This window comes from Peromyscus californicus, unplaced genomic scaffold, assembly GCF_007827085.1.
Source record: "Peromyscus californicus insignis strain IS unplaced genomic scaffold, ASM782708v3 Scaffold_4__1_contigs__length_199733344, whole genome shotgun sequence".
Taxonomy (NCBI): domain Eukaryota; kingdom Metazoa; phylum Chordata; class Mammalia; order Rodentia; family Cricetidae; genus Peromyscus; species Peromyscus californicus.
This window is the reverse complement of record NW_026294562.1, coordinates 186,932,978-186,941,519: the sequence shown is the minus strand read 5'-3', so window position 1 is coordinate 186,941,519 and position 8,542 is coordinate 186,932,978. Positions and strand designations below refer to the sequence as shown.

Here is an 8,542-nt window from a genome sequence, read left to right as displayed (position 1 = left end):
CTGGGGGGCTGGTCTCTGAGTCTCAGGAAGTGGTGGGGTGTGGGGGCAGGGCATGGAGATTGCAGAGTCTGCAGGGCGGGGGTGGGGGTTGGAGAAGGGGAACCTTGTGGGGGTCCCGCCCATTGGCCAGAACCTGGGGCCAAGTTGGGTGGGTCTTCCCTGGAATGGCTGGTGCCCAGGGATGGGACCTAGGGGCAGGCTTCCCTGGGTATGACCCCAGACACTCACTTCTGGTCCAGATGGGAGTTCAGGGCTGGATGGGAGCTGGAGGCTGGTCTCTGAGTCTCAGGAAGTGGCTGGGGTCTCAGGCGGATGGGTATGGGGGTAGGGCATGGAGATTACAGGGTCTGCCGGGGGTCTTGGAAAAGGGGAACCTTCCCATGGGGCTGCTGAATGGCCAGAAACTGTGGCCAGGTTGGGCAGGTCTTCCCCAAAATGGCTGGTGCCCAGGGATGGGACCTAGGGCAGGGGGTTGTTTATTTTTATTTTAACTTATTATTTTTTAGATGCCTGCTTTTCTTCTAACGAAAGAGAAAAAGGGGTGTGATTTTGGGAAAGACCTGGGAGGGGTTGGTAGAGGGAAAACTGTAATTAGAATATACTGTATAAAAAATCTATTTTCAATAATAGAAAAAGAAACAATACCCCTATTCTAATTCTAGAAATTGCTGGGAAGATACTTAAACATGGACTTTTGGAAACAGAATATTTCAAACTGTAAACCCATTGCCCTAAACTTACACACATACCCCTTGTTGTGTGGTGTGAGTCTTCATCCTAAATATTGTTCTACTGTCTCTGCAGGTTTAAGTTGAGGAACTACCAATGTATTTTGGCCATGATGTTTGCCATTGAGGAGATCAACAGCGATCCCTATATTTTACCTAATATATCCCTGGGATTTGTTGTCCAGAATGTCCTTGATGGTCAAAGATACACTCTGGCCAATCTTATTGGTACATTTTCAGGCCCTGGTTATCCCACCCCTAACTACAGATGTGCAAGAGAGGGCATGTCAGCTGCTGTACTTACAGGACCATCATGGGCAATATCAGAATACATAGGGACACTGCTGGATCTTTACAAATATCCACAGGTGAGAGAGGGTGCTGGGATAGGAAATGATGTCAGCTCTACTTGGTGATACTTTAGGTGGCTGTGAGGAAAAACAAGGAAACTTAAATCACTCTGAATGGGTAGGGAAATGATGCAGACAGTTGGTGATGCATCTATAATTCTCTAGCTTAGAATAGAGAGAAGGGAAAGTGTGGAGTAGTGACAGCACACTATTGAACCTCTGAGTATTTTATGGACTTTTCTAGAAAACCCATAGGAAGGCAGGTTTGACCTTCAAGGCAGCATTGCCCTACAGGCTTCAAACCATTGCTGTAGAATGGAGTTGATTTTCATGACAATCATGAAAGAAAATGTTCTTTCTTCTGATTATTTTTCTCTACAGCTTACTTTTGGACCTTTTGATACAACCCTGAATGAAGAAAAACAATTTTCTTCCCTGTACCAGGTGACCCCCAAAGACACATCTCTAACACTTGCCATTGTGTCTTTGATGCTTCATTTCCACTGGAACTGGGTTGGGCTGTTCATCATAGATGATGACAAAGGTGCCCAGATTCTGTCAGATTTGAGAAGTGAGATGGAGAAAAATGGAGTCTGCACAGCATTTGTGGAAATGATCACAGCCAACAGGGGATCATTTCTGACCACATCCTGGAAAAATCAGGTGCAGATCCTGGAATCATCAGCAAATGTGATTATTATTTAAGGGGACACTGATTCTCTACTGAGCTTAATAGTAAATATTAAGAAGATATTACTCACATGGAAAGTCTGGGTCCTGAACTCACACTGGGATTATACCCAATTTGATAACTATTTACTGTTAGATTCATTGCATGGGGCCCTTATTTTTTCACACCATAAGGAGGAGATGATTAATTTTACAGATTTTATTCAGACAGCCAATCCTTACAAATATCCATAAGACATTATTCTTCATGTATTGTGGCACTCATTCTTCAATTGCTCATTTTTGAGGAAATATTGTAAAATTGTGGATAACTGTCTGCCTAATGCATCCTTGGGATTCTTGCCAGGAAACATATTTGACATGGCTATGAGTGAAGAGAGTTACAATGTGTACAATGCAGTGTATGCTGTGGCCCACAGTCTACATGAGATGACTCTCAATCAAGTACAATTTCAAACTTGTGGAAAAGGAAAAGAGATGGTATTCTTCTCATGGCAGGTAATGGTGCTGTTGTGTGTTATAACATCAGCAACACCAGACACTAAGAGTTATAATACATATAAACTAGACAATATGTATTTTAGATTATTTTGTGAAAAATCTACAAGACAGACTGTGCAAGGAGGAACCTCTTTTAAATCAATATACAGTTGTATAACAAAGGGTCATACACTATTTCTAGGATAAAATTTTCAACATAAAAAGTCCATTTATCCCAGAAATTTCACACAACAGAAAAGTCAGAGACAGAGAATTGTCTCAACGTATATGAGAACTTCTAAGATGCTTATGTTATGTAATTATCACTCATTAGATCATCCATTTTACATAGTAAAACTCTAAATATTTTCAAATCTTAATTGAGTATGACTGTAGTTTCAAAGAAGGGGACAGTTTTCTTCCATGTACACTCATAATTTAGGAGTGCTTGGTTCTAAGTTTTCTAATAAAATGAGTGGAATGTTTTAGAATCATAATGATGTTTCCATTATCCTTGGTTTTCATTTGTTTGATGTGAGTGGTACCTATATTAAAGGTGCTTTTCACAACAGGTATTAAAATCAATAAGAGATGTTCCCTGATTCTGCCTCTATTGTACTTCCTTGGAGATTATGTAAGCATGCATCTCTTTTAGCTTCACCCATTCCTAAGGAAAACACATGGTCATTCTGGAGAACACGTGGTTCTGGATCAGAAAAGGCAATCACATGTAGAATATGACATTTTCAATTTTTGGAATTTCCCAAAAGGTCTTGGGATAAAAGCAAAAGTAGGAACATTTTCTCCAAATGCTCCAGAGGGCCAGAAATTGTCCTTATCTTCTCAAATGATACAGTGGGCCACAGGATTAACAGAGGTGGGTTTCATCTTCCTTCAGTATTTTGACCTGTATGTAAATTTCAAAAACTATATTTCTGTGTGCTATGACCCTTCATTGCTCACACAGGGCCCATTTATAGACACATAATGAAAACCAATATAAAAAATTGTCCTCATACCTAATTTCGCTGGATGAACTATTTATTTTTTCAATCTGCTCATTTATTTAATGTCATAAATATAGTATCTGATTCATGATTATTTCTCTCATTGTCATGAGTCACTTGACATATTTATTTTGATGCCATCTTGGAAGGTTTCAGTCAGTGATCAGTTGGTCATTTGCTTTTAGACCCCTGTCAATGTAGAAGAGCATGATTTGAATGTGTAGATGTATTAGTTGTTGATTTTGCTGTTGCAAAAAAAATACTTCCTGACAAAGAATATAGGAAGGTTTTTCTTGGCTCACAGTTTGAGGTTATATTCAGTCACTTCAGGAAGCCATGTTTTTAGGGGGTAGAGGTAGCTATTCAGATTGTATCAACAGTCAGGGTGCAGAGACAGCTGAGCTCTACTGTTCACCTTTTTCTTTTTTCATTCATTCAGAGACCAGGGCCAATAAATCAGGGCCACCCATATTAGAGAGGATTTTTCAACACAAGGAACCTAATGAAGAAAAGCTTTCACAATAGTTCTCATAGATTGGTTTCCACAGTGGTTCTAAGACCTATCAAGTTGACAAGATGAACCATTACATGAAAGAAAAATGTATATGCCTTTGTATCCAGAAGTCAAGAGACAGTAGGTTTGTAGTCTCACCAAGACATGCTACCAAGGACATAAATTTTTATCTCGTTATTTTTGCCCCATTATTTTTCAACAATTTTCCAACAAAGTTGTGTTATTGGGGCCAAGTGTTTTCCAGTTGGGCCTTTGAATGACTCATCTTACTAGTAGAAACAATTCAAATATTTACATTTAGAGACAATAAAAACAAATTAATGTTACATGTTTTAAAACACTCTACCTGTTATAGAATCCAAAAAATCCTGAATATTTGCAACCATTCATTTTATTATTCTCAGATTCCTCAGTCTGTATGCAGTGAAAGCTGTGATCCCGGATTCAGGAAAACTCACCAGGAGGGCAGAGCTGCCTGTTGCTTTGACTGTACCCCTTGCCCAGAGAATGAAATTTCCAATGAGACAGGTAAATGCCAATCATTTCATGGTAGATAGATAGATAGATAGATAGATAGATAGATAGATAGATAGATAGATGGAGAGCTAGACAGGAAATAAAAACTAAATCCATTGCATTACTCAGGCTCCTTCAGAGTATGAGGACATAGAGAGCATCATGGACTTTACAAATATAGGTATATTTGGGATACATATAAGAGAACATCATTGTAAGATGAGGATTTCAAAGCACATTCTCTCTATCACACTGAAGTCTCATGCCCTCTTAAGAATGGCGATGTATTGATGAAGAGACAATGACAGAGTGAAATTAGGTGCATGTGATGTATATCAGTGCTCTAATGACTTATAAAACAGATAAAATAGTGTCACTAAGGTGAGAATACCATATGCGTAACAACAGAGAAAGCACTGGGGCTGTTTAATTTCTGTCAGCATGAAGCAGAAGGCAAATTGAGTTTAAGAATATTCTCTAGAAAATCATTCTGTATTTGTATCTGAAACAAAGCAAGATGGTTCAGATAACATTTCAATGCTCTGGAGCAGGGAAGTAAGTGGCTTAGGATAAAAGGGAAAACCTGAGTATGCACTCATGAGCACCTGCATTTCTGCCAGATGTGGATCAGTGTGTAAAGTGTCCAGAAACTCACTATGCAAATACAAAGAAGAGCTACTGCCTGCAGAAAAGGGTGACATTTCTGGCCTATGATGATCCCTTAGGGAAGACACTCACCTTCATGTCCCTGGGCTTCTCCTCACTCACAGTTGTTGTTCTTGGGGTGTTTCTGAAGCACAGAGACACTCCCATTGTCAAGGCCAATAACCAGGATCTCAGTTACACCCTGCTCATCACTCTGACCCTCTGTTTTCTCTGTCCCTTGCTTTACATTGGCCATCCTAGCAGAGTCACCTGTATCCTGCAGCAAAACACATTTGGACTTCTGTTCACTGTGACTCTTTCCACTGTGCTGGCCAAAATTCTCACTGTACTTATAGCCTTCAAGATCACTGATCCAGGGAGAATGAGGAGGTGGCTACTGATAGCAAGGGCCCCTAATTTCATCATTCCCATCTGCACCCTGCTGCAAGTTGTTCTTTCTGGAATCTGGCTGGCAACCTCTCCTCTATTTATTGACAAAGATGTTCATTCATAACATGGGCACATCATCATCACTTGCAACAAAGGCTCAGCTATTGCCTTCTACTGCATCCTGGGATACCTGGGAACACTGGCTCTAGGGAGTTACCTTATGGCTTTTTTGTCCAGAAATCTGCCTGACACATTCAATGAAGCCAAGTTCCTGGCTTTCAGCATGCTGGTGTTCTGCAGTGTCTGAGTCAGCTTCCTCCCTGTCTACCACAGCACCAAGAGGAAGGTCATGGTGGCTATGGAAGTCCTTTCTATCTTGGCTTCCAATGCATCACTCTTAGGCATCATCTTTGCCCCCAAGTGCTACATCATATTATTAAGACCAGAAAGGAACTCACTTCACCACATTAGGAAGAAAACATATGCTAGGAGGAAATACCTTGAAACCTAGCTACCGTGTTTTTGAAATTAAAGAGTTTTGAAGCATGATTATTCTTCACTATCTGAACACTCACATATGAAGTTATAATTTGGTATTTGATCCCGTAGGCTGTTATTTCTTTAGGTGATCATATTAGGCTACATTAATTCTGTATCCATCTTTTTGCCACATTGAAATACAAGCGGCATGTTGAGTCCTCCTCTTGCATTCACTATTGCTTTTGTGTTTTGCTTTCATTTGCTGATGAAATCAAAATTTGCGAATTCTTCCACTTGGATCAGTCACGTATTTTATTAATTTGACAACAGGATTCCAAAAGTATTAACTCTATCAACTGTGGGTGCTCACAAACATATTCAAGCCATGTATGTAAATATTCTTCAACGTTTTGTTTTGACATTCAATACAGCAAATTTGTGTCAATATAATGTTTTGTTTCTGAAGCCATTAAGACACATCAGGAATTTATCATGCTCTCTTATGGTATATGATTATGTTCCAAAGAAATCCAAATACTTTACATGCTATGTAAACTTCATGATTCTACTATACCAGATTACTACTTACTAACTTAGGACCTCATTTTATAACCCAACTCAAACATCAACCAGAACAGCCAATTTGCATTCAATGTGTGGAGGCCCTCTTTGAATTATGGCGATGTATATAAAATGTGCAGCTATAACTACTCTCACTTTGTTTTCATTTCTTGTTTGACTCTAAATATTTAAGGAGCCTTTATCTCCTCAATTCTCCACTGATCATCACCTTTTATTAAATTGGTGCCTATTCCTTCAACTCACACCATGGACTTGGAAAGGCTTTCAATCCAGAAGGGCATTATCAGCCACAAAAGTAGAGACTTCTCTGTACCTAGGACTTCAGATGAAATCAGCAGAAGATCCTGTGCCCCAGTGCCTGTCTGTGTATTGGGTGTATGTGAACCAAGGTGTTGGCATCATGTCTGAGAAAGTGAGACCAGTCAGGAAGACTAGTTCAAGAAGTTTAAATTAGAAGCCATAAAGGCAAGGAATAGCTCATACACGGTCTCCAAAAGTGTATGCTATTATTGCCTTACCTGTCTCTAAAGGCCCAGGACTCTTCCCATGATGCACTCCCATCATTAATGGGGAATCTGACATTATATCTTCGAAACTCAGCTACCTGGTCCCTTCAAATAGTACTTTATAGATGTTCTAAACTGTCTGCATGAGGGTCATGGCCGCTAGTTAAGCTTCCTTATCATAGAAGTTGCCACACATATGAACCCAGACAGTGAGGATTCTGCAGAAAGTCCAGGGCTGGCAGTCCTCAGCTGGCACCATCTGGTCACCAGATGTTCTGCACACCAGATCTTCCACTTGGAAGGTGCAACTTATCAGAGCAGTCACACCTGTTACTGGCTAGAAGGATCATGGCCCTGGGGAAGGTGAGTAGGGTGGTATCAGTACATAGAACTTAATATTCACCCACATAAGACCCCCTCAATTTGGATACATGGAGAATTGAAAATGTTGCAGCCACCACTCACCAGGTTGATGTGATCCAGATAGGATTCAGATGTGTTCCAAAGTCCCTTTCAAAACTAATGTGACTTCATTACCCTCTACCTTCCTACTCTCTGTGTGTACTCCTGGATAAACACACTTGTCAACGTTCACAGATTGTACCCACAAAAGAGAGAGAACGCAAGACACTTTTTTCTCTGTTTCTGGTTTTATTTATTCAGTGCAATTTTTTTCAAATCCATCTAATTTCCTGTAGACGTGAAAAGTTCATTTTTCTTTATAATTGAATGACTTTCCACTGTGCATGTGTGGCATGTTTTCATTGTCCATTCTCATTCTGATGAAGATCTAGGCTGATTTTAATTTCTAGCTATTGGGAATAGAGAAGAATGATGAGGATGTGTAAGTCTCTCTGTGGAATTATACAGAGTCCATGCCGTACATGTGAAGATGTCATTTCTCTCAATCATGTGGAAGTTTTATCTTTATCTTTTGGACAAACTAAAAACTGAATCCCAATGCTGTTAGCACTAAACCAACAGTGAATAAAAGTTCCCTTCCCCACACTCTTAATATCCTTTGTTGTTATTGTTTCCTCATGGGTAGACATTCTGACAGGAGTGAGATGGAGTTTCATAGATTTATTTTTCATTTCTTTCCTGTGTAAGAGTGTTGTACACTTTTTAAAGTATTTATTTACCTCTGTACTTGTCCTTTGAGAATTTTTTGTTCAGTTCCATACCCAATGGCTTATGTTCTTGTCATGTAGCTCCTTTTGTCCTTTGTAGAGTCCTGATATTAACATTCTGACAGATGTACAGCTGGCAAAGCTTTTCTCAAACCCTTCAGGGTGCCATTGAAGTTCATCAGCAGCAACAAACACTGGACTCCATCCACAACTGTCCTTTCTACAGAGAGCTGTTTAAATTTTGCATTGTTTCATATCTTTCTTTTTTTTTTTTTTTACTTATTCCCTATATGGCTAGAATCCTAGTCAGAAAATCCTTATGTATATATTATTTGAAATACAAGATTCAGGTGTCTTCAGTTGAAGTAATTTTCCCAGCTGGATTTGATTTCTCTGCCCAGTAAGAGATAGGGGTCTAGTTTGTTACTTTACCTTTGTCTGTCTCATGACACTACTTGTTAAAGATACTCTTTTCTCAAATGAGTGTCTTTTTCCTCTTTGTCAAAAATCAGGAGTCTAACTTT

The 8,542-nt window shown here is 39.6% G+C and overlaps 1 pseudogene; it reads left to right on the top strand.

Annotated features, from left to right (window-relative positions):
* Positions 1-331: 331 nt before the first annotated feature.
* On the top strand, positions 332-5,831 carry LOC128124214 (vomeronasal type-2 receptor 116-like; annotated as a pseudogene).
* Positions 5,832-8,542: the final 2,711 nt, after the last annotated feature.